The sequence below is a fragment of the Aedes aegypti genome, chromosome 1 (genome assembly GCF_002204515.2).
Source record: "Aedes aegypti strain LVP_AGWG chromosome 1, AaegL5.0 Primary Assembly, whole genome shotgun sequence".
Lineage (NCBI taxonomy): Eukaryota > Metazoa > Arthropoda > Insecta > Diptera > Culicidae > Aedes > Aedes aegypti.
The window spans coordinates 274,147,808-274,171,228 of record NC_035107.1 but is presented as its reverse complement, the minus strand read 5'-3'; the positions used below and the strand labels follow the sequence as shown (position 1 = coordinate 274,171,228).

Genomic DNA, 23,421 nt, shown 5'->3' with positions numbered 1-23,421 from the left:
CACTGACCGATGAGATGAGCTGGACACGCACGGAGTTTCTGGCAGAGCGACTCACTGATGAAGCTACGTTGGGAACCACTGCCCAACAGAGCTCTAGCGAAATGATAGTTGTTGTCGGCATCTTTCCCTTTGATGACAGCAGTGGAATGCACAACTGTATTTTGATAATAATTGCAAATCACTTCAGTGCTTTGACAGGAGGTGGAGGGAGGCGAGTTTATTTCGACGAGAGATTCGACCAAAAGAGTGAAAGGGACGATGCTGAACGAATATGAGTGCGACACATTTCAATTTCTCATAGCTAACAATGTATTTAGTCGAGAGTGACAAAGTGGCAAACATATTTTCTTTTATTTAGTACACCACGCTGACACTGAAGACTAGTCTTGACCTTTGTTAAACTGCATCATTTCTCGGGGAAATGGGTCATTCGGGGAATGGCGTTTGAGGAAATGACATTCAAAGGGGGTGCCTGGGGTAATATGCACTACCGGGGCAAAACGCACCCTGTCAATTTCTCTGTAATAAACGATTATTGAGAGAAAAACACTATGCCGATTGATGAAACGTTGTAAATTGTTGACTCCCTGAGAATTTGATTCATTTTGAAAAACTTATCAGGAAGATAGAATATTTTTTTCGAAAAGCACGTTTCCGATGTATTTTTCCCGATCATTTCACTTGTTGTTTTGAAAGTAATGAATTGAGATTTTTACAACCTTTAACCATAAAACAGATGATTAGAGACTGGGTTAGTTGCTGATGAGATGATTTGCCGAAAAAATACAACGATTTCTATTTTCCATAACATTTTCTGTTAAGCTCACGGCTGGGGCTACATGCACTCCATTGATCGGGGCAGAACAATCCACTCCAAAAAAAACTACAATCATCATTTTTAGGTTATTTTAAGTCTTTACCAACGTATTTATGGACAATTGTATCATCTTCTTCTTTCTGGCATTACGTCCCCACTGGGACAAAGCCTGCTTCTCAGCTTAGTGTTCTTATGAGCACTTCCACAGTTATTAACTGAGAGCTTACTGTGCCAATGACCATTTTTGCATGCGTATATCGTGTGGCAGGTACGAAGATACTCTATGCCCTGGGAAGTCGAGAAAATTTTCAACTCGGAAAGATCCTCGACCGGCGGGATTCGAACCCACGACCCTCAGCTTGGTCTTGTTGAATAGCTGCGCGTTTACCGCTACGACTATCTGGGCCCCATACAATTGTATCATCTTGTAAGCCAAAATCATCAAAAACTCTTGTTTTTTCGACTAATAAAATTTCGTTTAAAACACGAAGGTGTATCTTGCCTCATTGTTGCGGTGCATCATGCTCCTTTGTTTAGGTGCGTCTTGCCTCAATGTTGTGGTGCGTTCTGCCCCAAAAAGTGGTGCATCGTGCTCGCATCAATCTGAATTTTTTATTTTTTTTTTGTAATTACGCAAAAGTAGTGTTTGAAAAAAGTTAAATTTTCCAACAATCTAATGTAATTATGATGAAAATTCGCTCAACACCATGCAGGGTGAACCCAAACCAACTAGATTCGTGTATTAAAATACTACATACATATCGTTTAGTGTTCATTTCAGCACATCTTCCTTAAGTGGTGCATATTACCCCAGCAGCCCCTACCTAATTGCATGCAACATTAAAAAAAACCATGCTATATGCATTACGTGTGATCGACTGAGCTATAGGCAAGAGCTGGGAGGGAGGCACAGATACTACACACGAAATTGGATACCAAATTTTTCCTAATGGCAAGATAACTCCAGTTTGCCAACAACAATCAAGGCAGGCTTAGTGAAAATCGCTAGTTTTCATTTGTTGTGTACCTTCGATCATTCTGGACAAACATTAAAAAAGGGCCACAGTTTTCTATGCGTTAAATTTTCAGTTTTAATGAAAACATTAAAAAGAGCCTCATTTCAATACGTTATATTCAATCAGAATAAATGGTGCCTCGTGACGTTACTTTTGAATGTGCATGAATTGATTCTAATTCGGTTTTTGCTACTTTTGATGAAATGCAAAAATATGCTTTGGTTAATTACGCGCTTTTTTCATGTTTGTCCATTGTTTAAGATCCGGGCTCACAGTGACTGTTCGTGATAGCAAAATCTCGGCTCACTGTGACGTAGAGAAATTTTGTATTGGTTTCTCCCTCCCAGGGCAAGAGCGCTGACAGTGAAAAATAATTCGAGCAGTTTCATTTAGTTTGTTCCAACAGTAGATGTGAGTATATGGAGGTGCATGATTTCCCGTATTGAGTGATGTAAAAATAGGAAATAAAATTGAGTAGTAATCAAAGATCATATCCAGAGTTAGAATGCTTCTGCAGCGTAGTGAGAGTGTCCACGAGTAGCCGAGAGAGCGAGCGAAACAACCAACAACAGAGTCAACTCACCAACAATAACTGCAACCACTACACACATACACCGGTGAGACAGCTGATTTGCCTCAGCTGAATTAATGTGAGAAGTAAAACAACAAACAATCGGTGAGTCGTCGTATTGCTATCGTACTTCCATTGATTTGACTTTTATTTTGATTCCTCATTCGTATCCGATGTCTTGTTGATATAACTACTACAAACCTGGTCGGCGTTATTGAACCATATGTTGTTGGTAATTCCTTTATAAAATATGCCGAACGTTCTGAAGAATTTTGCGAATTTAATCAAATTGATGAAAACAGAAAAAGATCTACTGTTTGTACGCTAAGCGGTCCGGCAATTAACTCGGAAATCAAACTTTTGTTTCCGGGTAAAGCCTGATTTGCTACTGACAAGTAATTTCTCGGTCTATCTTGATGCATGGGAAATTTCTGCAAGGAATCGATCAAGAATGCACTTTTTCTGATCGTGGGACGCAGTTGAAAAGAAATGTCAGTTCAAATGGGAGTCGCTGTAGAAAATTTCTGCAAGGAATCGGCGAGAAATTTCATAAGCGATTCCTTTTCAGTAGCAAATCAGGCTTAAAAAACTAAAATAATCAACTTATACTGAAATAATTCAGAAGCTGAAATCACGTTACGATAAAGTAGAGTCGATTGTGATTCAGTGGATTCAGTGCTTCAAATTCAACACACGGGTACAAAGGGCAGAAGAAACCACTGAAAGTTTCATTCTTGACCTTAAGGCGAAGTAGGCCGTCATTGTCCGCATCGTTGATGATTGTTGATAATTCATATCACGATTTCGAATCAGAGAAAATCAGTTGGTTTTGCACTGACACAGCAGAAAAAGTATCAGCATACTTTAAGCATGTTAGCGCGTACAGTGATACTTTTTCAAGTCAATATAAAACTATCAAGACTGAGTTTTATCACTTTGAAATGCAAGCTGAAAAGTCATAATTGTTGCCAAAACGAATGACGGGCTACTTAGCCTTAAACTGCAAGCATCTTCGTGTGTTTTTGGCACACACAAAGATAAAGCAATTAGAGATCGAATTTTGGTAGGCGCAAAAAAAATACAAAAGCAACTTCTAAAAGAGGAAAAACTTACGCTAGTGGATGCAGAACGTATTACATATTACAAATTATGAACTCGCTAATACACGTGCGGCTGCTATCAATACTGAAAGTCAGCAAGTAGCTTCTGTTAGGCAGCTTTCAAAGAAGAGTCAGGTTTTGTGAAGATGGAAGAAGGAATGACAAATTCGCCAATTATTATTGTAATGGTTGTGGTATGAGAGGTCATATTAAGCGCCGATGCCGTAACACTGGAGGCTCAAATACAAGAGAACACAATGCAAGCAAGGTAAAGAGCGTTGTTGTTCCATCTGCAGGTGTTGAGTATAGCCAAAAACAAGCGATGAATCGATTGAAGATGCAGATGAGTGACGAATCTGGTGATGATTCCTCAGGTGGCAGTTGGAAACGTAACTTCAAACGCTCATCGCAATCAACTGAAGATACCGAGGATTAAAATGCACACCATGAACGTAATGGTCCCAGTTACCTCAAATAAGAGGAGCCGGGTGATAACGGTGGCGGAAGAAGATACTCCGACAACATCAGCTTTGCTTCAAACTAGTGAACCGAATTCGAAACCAATGATCGATCCAGCAGTATTTCTCCCTAAGCTTCGAAACTTTTTCAAGGATTTCTTCAAGATATCTTTTAGAATTTTTTCCATAAATCCTTTGAAAATTCTCTCCGAAAACCTTCGGAAATCAATTCCAGAAACTTGTAGAGAACTCTTTAGAAATTGTTTGGCAACTTCCAGAAGGGAAACTCTTCCTGTTTCCAGATAAAGAACTCTTCAAACTTCTAGATGGGAACTCATCCAGCTTACAGATGGGAAGCTCTTTCAGCGTCCAGATGACAAGCTCTTCCTGCTGGTGCCTGGTCATTATGCCGAATAGATCATTAGGCCGAACGCGTCATTGTGTCGAGGTTGTGAAAAACGAAGAAAGAATAGCCTAATATAAAAGAAGAAAACATTTTTGATTCCTATTAAGTTTTAAAAGCATCGGCCTAATGACGCATGCGGCCTAATAAACTAAAGCCTAACGTACTTGGGCCAAATGATATGATACCCTTACATCTTCTAACGGATAGAAATCTCTTTCTGTCTCCAGTGCTAAGCTCTTCCAGCTTTCAGTGGAAATCTATTCTTAGCTTCCAGTACAAAGCTTTTCCAACATCCAGTAGAAACTTTGCCTGTTTCCAGCGTAAAGCTTTTCCAGCTTCTATATTGAAAGATTTCCTAACATACAATAGATTTTTTTCCAGCTCCTAGCGGAAAGCTTTTTAAACTTCCAATGGAAGATTTTTTGCATCTTTCAGTGGGACGCAATTGGTTCAGTTAATCACCGGATCACTTATTAGTATGAATTGGCTTTTTTCAGTATCACCGAAAAAATTAATTCGTACAATTATGTGGAAAATCATTTCATAGACGCATAGACTATCATCGCATCTGCCATACGATATACGAATGCGAAAATGGTAACTTTGGCAAAGAAAGCTCCCAATCAATAACTGTGCCAGTGAGGACGTAATGAAAAACAAGAAGAAGAAGAAGTGAATTGGAAGTCATATGAAAGCAACATGAAAACGATATGGAAGGGAAATGGAACGGATAGGGAAGTGTAGGTGGAAATATATGGAAATCAAAGGGAATCATAAAAGAAGTAAATTGGGAATGAAGTGGATGGCGATATTATAGTTAAATGCATGTGAAATGAAATCTGTTAAAAATCACATAAGAGCTATTCTGCCTCAATTATAACATGTGTACTACTAGGGAAATAAAAATGAAATGGGAGAGAAAGGAAAAAATGGAAGATAATTGGCGCGGAAAAAGGGGAACAATTGTTAAGCGAAGAAAGAGTGTTATGGAAGCAAATTAAAAACAAAACAAGCTCGGAATGATAGCTTGCTTGATGCGAAATATAAGCGGATTTGAAGTGTAACTGAATGAAAGGACCGTAATAGAGGAGAATTTTCCTCAAAATGGTAGCGAAACGAAAGTGAAGTGGAAGCAGAATAGAAGAAAAATGGAATTGAAAATAATAGTGGACAGGTGACTGTGAGAATGGAAATGTAAAATGACAAGATTATTCAAATACACGCTTTTCACGCCGAGGTCCTGGGATCGAATCCCATCTCATGACGTAAGAGTTATAGTGATGACTTTCTTCGGGAGGGAAGTAAAGTTGGTCCTGAGATGATTTAGCCTAGGGCTTAAAATCTCGTTAATAAAGATAGAAAAAAAATCCTATCACTAGAGAAAACAAAAATCCATTCCTGTTAGGAAAACAACTGCTATAACAAAATGTGCTATACAACTTTTCGATGCATAATGATCCATTCGGATGCGTGTGTACCTTTGTCCCAAGCTCGAACCCTTTGAAACACAACAACTGTGTCGTTACATATTCGTCAAACATTTACATTTTACGGACCAAAACTTCCGCTGCATAATGGCAAGCCAGGAAAACCAACTTTCCTCTTGTCGATGGGTTTCTGATGAATATTCATAACTTTGTTGGACCATGTTTTCCTTTTCCTACCTTTTGGGCCGATGATGACCACCGAGGGATGGAGTTTTCCCCCGTATGGCACAACGCCACGGAACGATGCAACAGCCATTAGCGTAAAAGACACGGCTTTGCAAATTTTGATGATGGACATAAAATTCAGTTTTTTTTTGCGTTGATGTAGGAGTACTTTCCGGAATGCTGTCCAGTTTCATGAATGTACATAGTGTACTTAACGTCTTTACAGCGAAACATCAATTCCAAGGGTGGTTCCACTGTCACTCCATGGACGAAATTAACGGCCCTTTCAATTCATTTCCCTGGGGCAGATAATTAAATCCGAGCATAATTTTGAACCATCTCTGCTTCCCATAATGTTTCATCGACGTAAATCTGAAACATCTTTCTTCGACATAAAAAGTGTGATTTTCGAACCCTTTCGGGTTTAAAGTTCGTTGTCAGTTCGCACACCCAGGCACACACATCCAGAAGTGGCTCATGAAACCGAAGAGCTTTTGTGGTGGTTCGAGATTACGGCTAGAAATGATGGGCACTCTGTGAAGATGCTTACAAAGAATATTGCCTGGCTGTTTGGAATCTGACTCCATTCTGCTCCTCCGTCACCTTCTCCAAAGTCATAAAGTTGTCAACAGTTTTTACGATACCTATCGGGAGGAGCTCACTTGCTTTCTACCGGATGTTATAAATATAGTTCAAGCGTTTTTCCAGTAGAGTACCAGACGCAATGTTTGTCTTCATCGTCTCGGGTTGTTATCGTGTCTTCGTTGTCCGTTTGAGTAAAGTCGATGTTTTTTTTCTGAAATGTTGTTGTTTTTCATTACATCTTCTTAGGAATCGGTAACTATTTATGGATTTAAATTGATATATCGAGTTAAGTAGGTGGAAGTGCTATTCTCAGTTTGTTTCAGGCATTTGGATCAGACTATTGACGTAGGATAACGATTATGTAATTCATGCGAGAGTTTGAAGTAAGAAAATTAATACTGTACAAAGCAGGATCTGCTGGTCTATCAAAATGGTGCATAGTGTGCCAATTTTGGGTTATTCATTCATAGCAATAAGTCAAAAATTGTTGCTTTTCTGTACATATTTCAAAGTAAATCGAAACGAAACACAATACACAAGGATTTAATAGGTATTCAATGCGACCATCCTTGATTAAGGGCATCCCTGGCTGCTGTTGCTTCAGCCAGTAGCAAACTATTTGCACATGTGTGCTAACATACATCAACCATACAGCAGCCGATATTTTTTATCGTCCTTAAAACCCGCAAACAGATTCAAAGTGTTCTGTTTGAAAGTGCCCATCGGTGGTAGATCACTCAACCCCATCCCTTCACCGCCGGAAGGAAAATCCCGAACCGTGTATATGAAAATTCTGTCCAATGTTTTGGCAGCTGTTATGTACACACCGAACCTAAGCGTGATACTTTGTTGCGAGTAAATTGAGGAGGTACGACGACATTTGTTTGAATTTCCTGAGGCGCACTGCTGAAGCACTCTTAGGTACCAAGGAGCCGAGCATTTGTGGTTTGCCGGAGAACGATGATAATTTATGCGGACGTGGTACACCACCCACCCCCCCGCAGGGCTCATTCGCGTCAAAAGCAGCAGTTTGAGTGGCAGAGTGGGATGTGTTGTTTGTTGTCGTGTGAGTGCGGTATCGTGTTGATACCCTGAGTAAGCAGGTTGTTAATCCGGTGAAAATCCACAATCCACGACAGCAGGATGGGGACAGGTGTAAAATGAGATGTAGAGTTCATGAGTGAAATAGAGAATATCATAAAATAGGGTGTAAATGATAATTGTTTGAAATTTTTGCACTATTTCATGAGGTGCTCAAGGAGATCTAAGACTATTATCGGTCTAATGAACCAATGGATCAATGTTGCGATTTTTTTAAATTTTCAATCTTAGCTTCTTCTTGTAAGAAGAGAACGATATCTCGGAATGGCGCAAACGGATTCCCAATCTTTAATTGCCATTAGAAGATAATCTTTTTCTATTTTATTATTTATTTGGTTTTACATCAATTAGCTTGATTAAACCTCGCCAACAACATTTCGCCAATTCACTCGGCTCATGGCCACTTCTCTACATCCTCGATTGCGACCCACACGTCAGCCATCGTCCGGCTGCTTGGGCACGTCAGGAGTTGATCATCAATATTAACCTCCTTTTCCCGAGCAGCCTAGATAGCCGCGTAGTGTCGGTAGCGGTTGTTTCAACTGGCTAAGAATTAACACTACGGACTGCCTATTCCGGTGGTAAAATTTCACCTCACAGGTGACCACTAATTTATGGTGTGATGCGTACCGTGCCTAGGAATGAATGGTTAGGGGGGTCTAAATAAAACCTAACCGCAAACGGAGCCTGTGGGGTACCAGGACGCCCTCCACAGTATTGAGTCCTTCCTGTGCTACCCGGAGCAATGGTGCAGGTGACCTTGTGTTTCTCCGAGATAATCGGCTGCCCTTCTTCAGTCTCTATTCTGAGGCTTAATAAGGGTGGGATTATGAATATGTTGACATTTAATTTCAATTATCACCTATATGGATTCGCATTATGTGTTTTACACAGTGTATTCTGTGCTCTTTCGCCTTTGGCGACTTTAAATAGATACCGATCTGGTTTTTTCGTTGCTGGTCTTTTTCGTGCTGAGATTGCAAAAAGCTTAATCCTGCCTAGTTTGGGTAGTGGCTACGGTTAGGTTAGCTCAGATCAATCTTCAGCATAAAAGAACAGCAACGATCAATCTTTGCAGACTCATGCAAAATGGTGCAGCCCAAGTGGCGCTAGTTCAAGAACCCTACTTTCGTAGAGGGAACTTCTATCTAGGTAACCTTGTGGACCCAGTTTTTGCTACTTTCAGCAAACTTGAAACGGCAAACTCGCGCTCCATGCCCCGCGCATGCGTGCTCGTTAATAAAGCAATCGTTGCTACACTCATTTCTGAGTTAACTACCAGAGATGTATGTGCTGTCACAATCGATGTTTCTGTTGGGGACCTCAACAGGAAATACGTCTATTGTTCGGTATATTTACCACATGATGAACCATCCCCAACGGATGACTTCAAACGAGTTGTCGTACACTGCGTAACAAAAAGCCTTCCGCTGATTGTGGGCAGTGATGCCAATGCTCATCACATCATCTGGGGCAGCTCGGATATCAATTTGAGAGGCTCCAGTTTGAGGGAATACTTAAGTAGTACAGACCTTGGATTACTTAACATAGGCAATCGCCCAACCTTCATGGTTTCTAATAGAGAAGAAGTGTTAGACATAACGCTCTGCTCGAATAGAATCAGTCACGAGTTGACGAATTGGCATGTATCAGATGAGGAATCATTATCTGATCATCGCTACATCTTCTTTGAACATTCAAATGTAACTGCGCAGACTTTGCGTTTTAGGAATCCCCGGTCAACAGATTGGGAACTCTATATTGAATTGGTTGCGACCAAATTTCATGGATATTCTCCGTCCATTGAAAATCCAAGTGATCTGGATGATGCCGTTGATACTACAACATCCTACATCATGGAAGCTTTTGAAGAAGAATGTCCTCTGCGGTCTGTAAAGACTACAAGAGGGACCCCATGGTGGAATTCCGATCTGACTAGACTCAGGAAACAATGTAGAAGGAGTTGGAACAGACGCCGTTCATCTGGATCAGAGTCGTTCAAGTCGGCTCGCAAGGCTTACAAGAAGGCTCTTCGTTCTGCTGAACGATCCGGCTGGAAAAACCTTTGTACAAATGTTTCCAGTTTGAGTGAAGTCAGTCGGTTGAACAAAATTCTTGCAAAATCTAAGAATTTCCAAGTGAACGAAATTCGCTTACCTAATGGTGACTTTACTTCTTCCGATGAAGAAGTTTTAGAATGTTTATTCAATACACACTTCCCCGGATGTGTGGACATAGCTTCTACGGATGAACCAAATGTTTTTTTCATGTAGTTACGAGCCTCTGGCCTCGGCTCGCAGTATCGTAACTACTGAATCGATTCAATGGGCACTTAATAGTTTTGCTCCTTTCAAATCTCCAGGAGCGGATGGGATTTATCCTGTTCTGCTCCAAAAGGGATTTGAGTCTATCAAACATGTTTTGAAAAAGCTACTTGTAAGCAGTTTTGCTACCGGGTACATTCCCAAATCCTGGCGTGATATTACTGTAAAGTTTATCCCAAAAGGAGGACGTGCGTCGTATGAGGAAGCGAAGAGTTTTAGACCAATCAGTCTGACCTCTTTTCTTCTGAAATGTCTGGAACGCATTATCGATCATCACATCCGTGATGTTTATTTGGCAAACATGCCTCTTCATGTGAATCAACATGCTTACCAATCTGGAAAGTCCACTGTGACTCTTTTACACAAAGTTGTATACGATATCGAGAAAGCATTCGCTCAGAAGCAATCCTGCTTGGGTGTTTTCTTGGATATTGAGGGTGCCTTTGATAACGTGTCTTTCGATGCCATATTGGAAGCCGCACGAAACCATGGGCTACCTACAATGATTACCAATTGGATTCATCAAATGCTCAAAAACCGACATCTCTTCTCGACATTGCGTCAAGCAGCGATTCGAAAATTGAGTGTTTGCGGATGCCCCCAAGGGGGAGTCTTGTCACCACTTTTGTGGAATCTCGTAGCAGATACGCTATTGAGGCAACTCAATAATTGCGGTTTTCCAACTTATGGATTTGCCGACGACTATCTCGCTCTGATAGTTGGTATGTGCATAAGCACCCTATTCGACCTGATGCAAAGTGCTCTTCAGGTAGTCGAGAGTTGGTGTCGCCAATATGGCCTTTCGGTTAACCCGAATAAAACATCTATTGTTCTTTCTACGGAAAGACGAAACCGCGATGGAATTCGACCTTTACGTCTTTTTGGCACTGAGATTAATGTGACTGATCAAGTAAAGTATGTCGGAGTCATTCTAGATTCCAAACTTTTATGGACAGCTCACATTGATTTCAGAGTCAAAAAAGCTTGTATGGCCTTCGGTCAATGCCGGCGAACCTTTGGTAAAACTTGAAGCCTCAAACCCAAATATATCAAATGGATTTACACAACAGTTGTTCGACCAATATTGGCATACGGATGTCTTGTGTGGTGGCAAAAGGGCGAAGTGAGAACAATCCAATCAAAATTGGGCCATCTCCAAAGGATGTGCTTGATGGCGATATCTGGTGCATTCTCTACAACTCCCACAGCAGCGCTCGAGGCCCTTTTCGACGTTGCGCCACTACACATATATCTTAAACAAGAAGCACTTTCTTGCTCTTACCGTTTATGGGTACTGGATCTACTGGAGAAAAATCCAGTGAATCGTAGATCTACACACACTTCGTTGTTTCCACTTTTGGTGAATTGGGACAAAATTGTCCTTGCTCCAAGTGATCTCACAATTGCTTGTAACTTTCCTTACAGGACATTTACCACACAATTCCCTTCACGGGAAGAGTGGACGTCTGGCTATTTGGAAAGAAGTATATCAAACAATATAGTATGTTACACTGATGGCTCCCTTCTTGAAGGTAGAGCTGGTGCAGGAGTATATTCTCGTGAGCTAAGGCTGAATCAGTTTTACTCACTTGGTAGAAACTGCACCGTTTTTCAGGCGGAAATATTTGCCCTTATGTGTGGAGTGCAATCAGCACTTCAACAGCGCGTAATGGGTAAAGTCATATACTTCTGTTCAGATAGTCAGGCTGCTATAAAAGCTCTCGCTTCGGCCAACTCAAGGTCGAAGCTTGTTATCGCATGTCGAACTCAAATTGAGGAACTGAATTCAGTCAACTCTGTAAACCTTGTATGGGTACCGGGCCATTCTTCCATCGCTGGAAATGAATTGGCTGATGAGCTAGCTCGCGATGGAGCATCGCATGACTTCATTGGCCCTGAGCCGGCTATTCCAATTTCGAAGTGCTGGGTGAAGCTTCAGATAAACTCTTGGGCGGCAACTCAGCACAAGCAATATTGGAATAGTTTGGAGTCGTGTCGTCAAACAAAATTGTATATTACTGAGCCATCTCCAAAGGTGGCAAAGTATTTAACAAATCTGTCAAAGCAGAATTGCAGTCTCTTGGTCAGAGCGTTGACAGGCCACTGCCGACTCAACTATCACATGGCAAATATTCAGCGTGCTGACTCATTTGTGTGTGATAGTTGTGACTCCGATTATGGAACTTTGTATCACCTGATATGTAACTGTCCAGTTTTTGCGCAAATGCGATTCCAATTACTTGGTAAACACTTATTAAGTGAAACTGAATACAGAAGCCTGAATCTTCAGGACATCCTGTTATTCTTAACCCGCTGTGGTAATGAGCTATAGGCTCTCTTTACGCTCATGCGTTTTGCAGTGCCCTTTTTAGGGCGCTGTTCGAACCCATTGTGGTATGGAGCTACATGCTCTCATTTCGCTTATGCGATTTTCCCTCTTCAAGGGACCCCACTCCTATTTCCTCCCATCTTTCCCTTTCCTTTCCTCTCCCATCGGGTAGATGATGAAATAGGCTCAAATATGGCGATGGCACAAATCTCCCAACTGGTGGGGAACGTGCCTTTGGAGCCGGCCTTCTGATACCTGATACCTGAAACCTCGCCAATTCACTCGGCTCATGGCCACTTCTCTACATCCTCGATTGCGACCCACACTCTCTAGGTCATGGTGCACTTGATCCGCCCACCTAGCTCCCTGCACCCCTCGCCTTCTTGTTCCGACCGGATTCGTAGCTAACACCATCTTTACAGGGCTGTTGTCCGGCATTCTTGCAACATTGAACACTGGAGTGTTCGCCCAAGATCTTCACGCAGTTTTGCACACCGTCCATCGTCGCTCTGATCAATCTTGTGAGCTTCCTGGGAAAGCTTTTCTCGTCCATGATTTTCCATAGCTCTACGCGGTCGATACTATCGTATGCCACCTTTAAATCGATGAACAAATGGTACCTAGGGACTTGGTATTCACGGCATTTGTGGAGGATTTGCCACACGGAAAGATCTGGTCCGTTGTCGAGCGGCCGTCGATGAAACCTGCTTGATAACTTCCCACGAACTCGTCTGCCATAGGTGATAGGCGACGGAAGAGAATCTGGGACAGTACTTTGTAGGCGGCGTTTATAATAGTGATTGCACGATAATTTTCACAGTCCAGTTTGTCGCCCTTTTTGTAGATAGGCCTTGCTTCCACTCCTCCGGTAGCTGTTCCGTTCCCCAGATTCTGACTATCAGCCGATGCAGACAAGCGGCCAATCTGTCCGGGCCCACCTTGATGAGTTCGGCTCCGACACCATCCTTGCCAGCGGCCTTGTTATTCTTGAGTTGTTGAATGGCATCCTTAACTTCCCCCATCGTGGGAGCTGGTTGGTTTCCACTATCCACTGTGCTGACGTAGCCATCGCCTTCGCTGTCCTGACCTTCTGTGCCTGTGTTCTCCGTGCCATTCAGGTGTTCATCATAGTGCTGCTTCCACCTTCCGATCTCCTCGCGTCCATCCGTCAAGATGCTCCCATCCTTATCCCGGCACATTTCAGCTCGCGTGAAGCCTTTGCCGGATGTACTGATCTTTTGATAGAACTTCCGCATTTCTTGAGAACGGTACAGCAACTCCATCTCTTGGCATTCCACCTCTTCCAGGCGGTGCTTTTTGTCCCGGAATAGGCGGGTTTGCTGTTTTCGCTTCAGTCTGTATCTTTCCACGTTTTGCCGCATACCATGCTGCAGCATTGTAGCCCGCGCTGCATTCTTCTCCTCTAAAACCTCCTGGCACTCCTCGTTGAACCAATCGTTTCTTGAACTCCGTTCCACATATCCAACAATGCTTTCGGCAGCGTCGTTAATGGCTGCTTTGACTGTCCTCCAGCAGTCCTCAAAAGGGACCCTATTGAGCTCGCCCTCATTCGGCACCACTGCCTCAAGATGCTGCGCGTACGTATTGGCGACATCCGGTTGTTTCAGCCGCTCGAGATTGTACCGAGGCAGGCGTCGGTACCGTACATCGTTGATGACGGATAGTTTTGGGCGCAGTTTCACCATCACCCGGTAGTGGTCGGAGTCAATGTTAGCGCCACGATAGGTTCTGACGTCGGTTATGTCGGAGAAGTGCCGTCCATCGATCAAAATGGTCGAAACTGGGCGATTTGCGATTCTGTCTGCTGAGGTGATCTCAAGGTATATCGGTACGGGAGGCTGTGCTGAAAATAGGTGCTACGAATGGCCATATTCTTGGAGGCGGCAAAATCTATCAGTCGTAGGCCGTTCTCGTTCGTCAGCCGGTAAGCGCTGAACTGTCCAATCGTCGGTCTTAACTCCTCCTCCTGGCCAACCTGAGCGTTCAAATCTCCTATGATGATCTTGATGTCGTGGCTTGGGCAGCGGTCGAGCTGCGCATAAAAAGCGTCTTTATCGTCATCAGTGTTTCCAAAGTGTGGGATAAGTACGTTAATTATGCTGATGTTAAAGAATCGACCTAAGATTCTTAACTTGCACATTCGTTCATTGATCGGCCACCATACGATCACGCGCCTCTGCATATCACCCATCACTATAAACGCTGTTCCCAGCTCGTGTGTGTTGCCGCCGCTCTGGTAGATGGCATGGTTACCTCTGACCGTTCGCACTATTGATTCCTTCCAACACATTTCCTGCAACGCTACGATGCCGAATCCGCGGTCCTTCAGCACGTTGGCGAGTATGCGTGTGCTCCCGATGAAATTGAGAGATTTACAGTTCCACGTACCGAGCTTTCAATCACTAATCCCTTTACGTCGCTGTCGTCTTCGCCGATTGTCCCGGTTCGTATTCTCTCGTTGATTATTCGTCGCTTGAGTTTTTATGGCTGGCTTGCAGGGCCTGATCTTCCCTAAGGTTACTCGTACCCCGGCCAGTACCGCGAGGAGGTAGGGATAGGAGTTGCTGGGCAAGAGGCTAAGGACCACACAGAAGGGTCTATTTTATTTCTTCAGGTATGCGAGGTACCAATGGTACGCCATGCTCAGCCATTTACCAACCAACTTATAAAGATATCAATCGTGATAATTGTATTCAATTAAAGTTCCTTTGGACTTCACAGAACTAGAAAAAGAGATTAAAAAAATAGATAAGTCATGTAGAGCAAGGGGAATTGAATTATATGGTGAATAGAGATAAAATGCCAAGACGTTCTCTGAGAGGAAGCCAGGGGTTGAATTCAGAGAAATGCGTCCATGAGTCCTCTCGTGGTGTAAGGGTAACACGCCCTATCTAGAGAACAGGGAGTCGTGAGTTCGATTCTCACCGAGAAGATGTGCAATTTTTTGCAAATTTCATATCAATTTGTCCATTTAATCCAACAGCAAAGTATATGAAATGTTTAGTTGTTCGGCAGTTGTTAATCATGATCCGCATCATAAGAGACTGTTTATAGTCTACTGCTACAGCTCTGATTTTAACGGGGGATAACCGTGCATGATAAAACCCATCTAAACAAGTTCCAAACCTAGAGGACACTATTGCTATAAGATATTCAGGGATTGTTTATGATGCCAGTACAGTAAAACACCTACCATTAATTACATGAGGGTTTATGGAGGAAGGAAAAGTTTGAAATATTCAACGCTTTAAAAAAAAAGCTTTCTTCATAAAAATCTCTGGAAAAATTAATGCATAACCTTCCACAGATTCTTTTTGAGAATCATAAGTAAATTTTTGTTCATAAGGCTTTTAACTTAATTTGCCAGTTCATTCGCCTTTAATAAAGAAGTATCAACAAAAGTTTTCAAGAAAGTTCTCAGGAAAGCCTCCACAGATGGGAACGGACTTGATGTAGTGGGTAGAGCACACGCCTCTCACGCCGAGGACCTGGAATCGAACCCCATTCCCGATATAGTCAGTCATGACTTAAAACTATGGTGACGACTTTCTTCGGAAGGGAAGTATTAGTCCCGAGATGAATAATCCCAGGGATAAAAATCTCGTTAATAAAGATAGAAAAATAATCTCCAGGAAGGATCCCCAAAGGATTCTAGGATGAATTCCTTATTTTGGGATTTTTTCTACTTCAAACTTGAAAATCATTGTAGATATTCTATGTAAAAGTTCGATCATTTGAAGAAACAATTTCTAGAGCAATTTTTGGAGCAATACGTTTAAAAATTGGTGGCGGTATAATGGGTTGAAATTCTGATATTGTTAAAGGGTAAATTCCATACTCTTAGATTTTGAATCCAAAAATCCAATTCGAGTTTCGAATTGGCGATTTCTTACAAATAAAATTTTCAAACTTTCATTCGTTTAGGAAAAATAGTTTCGAAGAACTTCTCCTAAACATCCTTTTCTAGCTCATGTTGGATTGGCTTTTAAGTCTTTACAAAATTGAAAATTGTCATTTCATTTCCTCTAACGTTTCGGTCCGTTTGGGACCTTCATCAAGGACTCAATTGTTACAGTTCTTTTGTCCAGTAACAACATAATTGCGACAAATGAAACCCAGAAGAAGGTCCCAAACGGATCGAAAGTTTGGACAATAAAAAATAACTGTTCCTAACTTTGGGACACTACAGTCGAGCAACCAACGTTATAACTTTTTCTAGTTCTAAAAGTATTCAATAAGATTTTTGAATTTGTGAAAACTCGAAAAATTGCTGTTTCAACCTTTCCGCAAACAAAATCGGCACAATCTGAGGCATGCTTTAAACATGAGGACATTATTGTACTCATTCAAAAAAAAAAAAAATAAAAATTTTGAGAATATCTTCTTTGTGGAGCCCTCCATACATGACTCATCAGAGAAGGTTTCACAGAAAGTCCAAAGAAATATTTATATAGGTCTCCGCAGAACATTCAATGAATATAGTAGAAGCGGACCCCAAAGAATAAATGAATAAATCTTTGCGAGACGATCACTTGTGGCAACTATCGGAAGGTTTTCAGCTGAGCCAGGGACCTTCTTAGCTTCGACGCAGAACCAGCTGATTCTTGGTGGATATTTGTGACATCCTATAGGTTTTGATGATCTCATGGTAAGATGCTTCAGGAATGTCAAATAAAACTCAATGCATTGTTAGTAGATCTCTGGCAAAATATTTGGAGGAATCTTTCCATGTTGAACCCCCTAATACCCAAATTTTTATTTTCGATCTAAATATCATTTTTTGTTATCTGAAATCGTTCTAAACACGTTTTGGGCAATGATTCATATTTATTCGTGAATATATGAATTTTGGTTTTTGATTTCTATAAATTTTATTTTTGAACATCCCTATCCTTTTCATTTTTTCTTGAAGTCTCTTCTGGTTATTGATTTTTGGAAATAATAAAAATCAAAGTTTTTACAACACTTTTAAAAATATAAGAATTTTTATTTTCTTCTGGAGCTTATTTTATTTTCCGTGTAACTAACGTAAAAATAGAGTTGAAATTATTTTAATACCACCTGGCTCTTCTTCTGTGATAGGTTGATTGTAAAACAAATTAAAAGGTATGATTTTTTGTATTACACGTTAAGGCGAAGTAGGTCGTCATTGAAACTTTTATGCGTCGTTGATGATTGTTGCTAATTGATCTCACGATTTCGAATCAAAGAAAATCTGTTGGTTTTGCACCGACACAGATGAAAATGTATCAGCATACTTTATGCATGTTAGCGCGTACAGTGATACATTTTCAAGTCAATATAAACTATCAAGACTGAGTTTTGTCACTTTGAAATGCAAGCTGAAAAGTCATCATTGCTGCCAAAACGAATGACGGGCTACTTAGCCTTAAGTGAACCCCAGGCATTTGTAGTTTATCTAAAATACAATATTTTAAACATTTTAAAGAATACAAAAAAGTATGAAAAGTAATAAAAAACTTTCCTCATATGGGTGTTATGAGCTAAGGTTTAAGCCAAAAATAAAATCGTTTTGATTTCCGAGTTACGAAAAAATATACAAAATTCTAAAGTGTAACCCGTCTAAAGGCAGGGTTGGGTATTAGAGGGTTAAACGTTATTTAAAATTAAAAAAAATACACCGTCTTTAGCCAAAGGCTGCACAGACTGAACAATCACGAACATCAGGCAACGGACAACACGGAACACCCAGTAGCCCAGTGGTGAATTTTTCGTTTGTCGAAAAGTTTCCACCGACTGGAGCGGGAATCGAACCCACGCTTCGTGGCACAATACGCCTAAACTACTGACACCGCTAACCGCACGGCCACGAAGCCCACGTCGTTTTACGAACAAAAAATCAGATTGGTGGGATTTGATCCCACGACAACATGTACGTAAGACTGGTGCTTCAACCAACTAAACCACAGAACAAGCTACGTGTCTGCAAATCAGTGAGTAAAGCTGAATTAAAAATCTCAGAAATGGTGCTTAAAATTGAGTGGTGGTCGTTCGTTTTTCCTCAAACTATATAAATGATGTTCTTCAATAGATCGAAAGTAGCTCAGAATGTTTCTGGACATTGATAAAATCTCAAAAACTTGTTCAAACAGATTCCAGCCAGAAAAGTAAACAAACTAACTTTATCAATCCTACGTGTTTTGCAGACAAAGTTCTACACGTTCCGCTCTAAACCAACTCGATTTTTAATTTTTAGAACGTTTAATATCAGAATCAACAAAACGGCGTAAGTAAAATTTTCAACTTTCGCAACCTAACCGCTACTTTCACCGCTCCGTTGTGTGGAGAGACAAAGTACCTTAACCACGAATCTAAACACAACACTACTTGGGTCGATTTCACACTGGTACAGAAACGTCGCAAGAAACACAATAAAACGGCTTATGATTTTGTCATAAAATTTTTTTGGGATACAACAGGTACCTAGTTTTTGAACGCGAGCTGATTGTATACATAATTTAATCGATGAACACGGCGAAAAAATGTTAAAAAGGTGATGCATTTTAAAGCTGTTTTAGAGGACAGGTTGACAAATTTTCTTGAAACCGTTTGACCGTTGATGAAATCCAGCCAGAGTGAGTCGAACAAAATAAAAATCGTGCTCGATAATCTTCGATTTGGATTAAATTTTGCACATGTTTTTGGTATGGTAGAATAAGTTTTTTCCGTAGAAAAATTGATCTGAATTGACTCGAGAATAACTTTTGAAAATGGCCCATAAAATTTTACATGCGACTCATTTGAAAAAATCTAACTTCGAAATTGTTGACTTAAGGGGATTTTTTTTTTATTTCCGTACAAAGTGGACCGAAGGGTCTCAGATTTTCATGCAACTTTTTCCCCTGCCTCATCAATATATGAATAAAAAAAATAGAGAAAAATTCAGGGTCGCTTATTTTTCCGGACAACTCAGTTGGAATTTTTTGTTTTCCTCTGACGCTACTTACTTCAAAAAATATTAACTGGAAAAAGTTTTCCACAAAATTTTCCACCGTTGAGAAAATTCGTAAAGAAAAGCCGGAAAAACTATGTTCCAATTAGTGGAAAACTTTCAAAAATATATTTTTGAGAAGGTAATTTCATAAGCTTTAATCGCAGAAATTTTTGAAATGTACTTTTTTTCGTTTTTGAGTTATGGCCAATTTTGTGGAAAATGACCATATAAGCCTTTTCTTTGAAAACCCATATTTCAATCGGAAAACAAAGATTTTTTATCAAAGCAATTGCAAATTTTCTAAAACATCTGAAAAAAAAGATATGGGATTGGTTTTAATGAAGTATAAGTTGAAATGGATGATATTTTTCAAGAAAAATTACACCGCTCAGAAAAACTGAATAAAACTGTTTCTGCCTCAATTTTTCATAACACTGAAAAGGGATTCTTTCTTTTCTATGGAACAAATAAGATTATTATTATTTTTTTTTTAAATTTGATTTATTATAAATGAATGATGTTTTTTGTTCCAGGAATTGAAACAAGGTTAGAAAATCTTTCCTGAAGAAATTTTTCAGCCTCTGAATAGTCATTTTCGGTTGCATAGATAAATTCCCAATCTTTTTTAAATTGGTCTTTCACCTTTTGCGACACAGCCCAGTCGAAAAATTGTTTGATGCTATTAATTTCTGCTGACTTTCTAATACTAGCATCTCTAGCCATTCGCTTAATGTTGCCACCGATACCATCACAAGGACCTTTTCCATGTGAGGTTGGAAAAAGTGCCATTCTGCTTTAAATTTTAAAATCATTTTCATGGTTGCATACATTTTTGAAATTTGACATTAAGCGAATGGCTAGAGATGCTAGTATTAGAAAGCTTAGCTTAGCTTAGCTTAGCTTAGACTGACTACACATATCAATGGTTGCTATTCCGTGATTGACCGAAGTCAGTGAAAATGCACAAAGAATCAACTAGAAGTTTGACTGGGATTGGCCATAATCTTCTTCAGTGTGCATAATTCAGTGCCTCTCTTTATACAGGGTCAATAACGGCGCCGGCCACGTCCTTGCAGTCAGGTGGGATTGAGGGAAGGAATGTTAGTGTGTAACCTTTGCTATTTGGAGACCGTGTTTGCCTCTGCATCTCCACAAAGGTTACTGGGAGGGATGTTTGTTAATAGGGAGGATCGTTGGGTCACAGGATTCACTTTGATAAGCGATTAGGCCATGATAAATAATTATTTGTGACATATAAACATGATTATGCCGACACTTGGGGTGCCGAACCATTCAAAGTTTGTTGAACAAATACCTAAATGTAACATTCCTAACACTCCTATTCTTATGCCGACACTTAGAGTGACGAACCATCCAGAGTTTGTTGAATAAAGTGAACCTTTCGGAAGTCTACACTTGTAGTGTTGAACCATTCAAAGTTTTTTTTAATTACAAAAATTTAGGTAAAAAGAAAGGGGTGTTTTGAAAAAAAGTTAAATATTAATAATTCATGAATCAGAGTTTATGTCGACACTCACAGTGACGAACCATTCATAGTTTGTTGAAAAATCATATATACATATAAGGACTTATCGAACGCGGCAATTTTTCACTTTACTCGTCCGACGCGCGACATATTTGATCCTGTCCTCATCGCCCGCCCCCGCAGGAGCAAGCGTCAAGGTCGAATGATCAAACACTACTAACGAACCGATCACTTTTTCACTGCTAAACTACCGACGCGCGACATGTTTGATCCTGTCCTCATCGCCCGCCCCCGCAGGAGCAAGCGTCAAGGTCGAAGGATCAAACACTACTCAAGAGATGCTAGTATTAGAAAGTCAGCAGAAATTAATAACGCCAAACAATTTTTCGACTGGGCTGTATTGCAAAAGGTGAAAGACCAATTTAAAAAAGATTGGGAATCTATCTATGCAACCGAAAATGACTATTCAGAGGCTGAAAAATTTCTTCAGGAAAGATTTTCTAACCTTGTTCCAATTCCTGGAACAAAAAATATCATTCATTTATACCAAAAGACGAACGAAGCATTTTTGCTAGTGAATTCTCAGATGCATATGAAAACCAAGAAAATACAGCATGCTTTGTTCTAAATAATACAAAGAAACGAAAATCTTCTGGTGTTAACAACCAAAGACAATCTTCCCGGTTGAAAAAATAGATAGTATTAAGATGAAAATGTAAGTTATATACTGAATAATTGAATTAATAAAATTTAAAACAAATAATAATCTTATTTGTTCCATAGAAAAGAAAGAATCCCTTTTCAGTGTAATGAAAAATTGAGGCAGAAACAGTTTTTTTCAGTTTTTCTTAGCGGTGTAATGAAAAATATCATCCATTCAGACTTATACTTCATTAAAACCAATCCCATAATTTTTTTTTTCAGATGATTTAGAAAATTTGCAATTGCTTTGATAAAAAATCTTTATTTTTCCGATGCTTCGATTGAAAAATGGGTTTTCAAAGAAAAGGCTTATATGGTCATTTTCCACAAAATTGGCCATAACTCAAAAACGAAAAAAAAAAATGTACATTTCAAAAATTTCAGCGATTAAAGCTTATGAAATTACCTTCTCAAAAATATATTTTTGAAAGTTTTCCACTAATTGAAACATAGTTTTTCCGGATTTTCTTTACGAATTTTCTCAACGGTGGAAAATTTTGTGGAAAACTGTTTTCAGTTAATATTTTTTTTTTATTCCTGAGAAAATTTGTTTTCATTTTCATAAAAAACTTTGTTTCTAAGATGCTTCGTTCTTGAGTAATGATTTTTCAAAGTAAGTAGTGTCAGGGGATAACAAAAAATTTCCAACTGAGTTTTCCGGGAAAATAGGCGACTCTGAATTTTTCTCAATTTTTTTAATCATATATTGATGAACCCTACCTGTGGAAAAAGTTTCATGAAAATCTGAGACCTTTCGGCCCAAACTCGTACGGAAATAAAAAAATCCCCTTTAGAGAAAAATGTTCTATGAAGAAGTTGTAGTGGACCGTTAGGACTATAAGAAAATAATATACACTGAGAAAATATGTTATGTTTTTTTTATGTGTACGTTCTGATGATACAATAAGAATCTTGAAACGTATTATTTTTTATGGAGAATCGCGAATAACTAATAAAAATCGCCTAATTCAGTACTCAAATATTTTTTTTTCATTAAAATTGATATAATTCAAAAATATTTCTAGAGAAGTTATCCATATCAGTGTTCCCTTAGTGGACAGTCCCCTATAGTCGCACTAGTGGCTTTTTACGGCTGTTTTTCTGTAAATCTTTTCAAAATATTTTTTGACATGAAGGTCAGGACCTATTTATCTAAGTACCATTGATACACAGCTTGATTTTGTTCAAAAAATGATCGAAAAAATTAGTTTTGCTTAAAATTTGAGCTCCCTTGCGCCTATAGTAAACCTATTGTTCCTATAGTAGCACTACAGAGAGAAACTATTTTTTAGTATACGAAATAATTAATGAATTAGGATCTTTTTTTTACATCAAACGAAAGCATTTGATCCACACTTTGAAGGAAAAATAAAAAAGCTTTGTAAAAATACGGTTTTGATTAGTATTTTGCCAACGCTGTGATGCTAGTGCTACTATAGGAACAGAAATTAAAAATAGTGCTACTATAGGCACATGTATTCCTATAGTGGCATAAGCGATAATAAATACAAACATATGAGTTTTCGTAGTTTTCATATTTTTCCCACAAAACCAAGATAAAAAGCTTTCAGATAGTGTAAAAATAATGACGCCGGCGTTATTTTTCGATTTTATACGAATATTTGTTCTTAGCTATGCGGCTATTGGTACATCGACCCTAATCATTATGGTTTAGAATCATTTCAAGATTCTTAAAAAAAAAATCGACCAAAAGTTGTTCTTAGAAAAACTTTTTTATTGAAAATGTCTCCATCATGAAACTTTTTCCCAAACTTCTGTTTACTATCAAGATTATTTAAAAAAAATAAAAAAAAATATTGGAAATGGGGTTTTTAGAATTTAAGTTTTATTTTTTAATATGTCATGAAAACATTAAATATTTTTTCAGTGTATTTTTT

General features: G+C 39.5%; 1 protein-coding gene across 1 annotated transcript in view; it reads right to left on the bottom strand.

Moving 5' to 3' along the window:
- LOC5565349 (synaptogenesis protein syg-2) overlaps positions 1-23,421 on the bottom strand; it is a 284,790-nt gene that overhangs the window by 225,184 nt on the left and 36,185 nt on the right. The gene's annotated exons all lie outside the window — the stretch shown is intronic.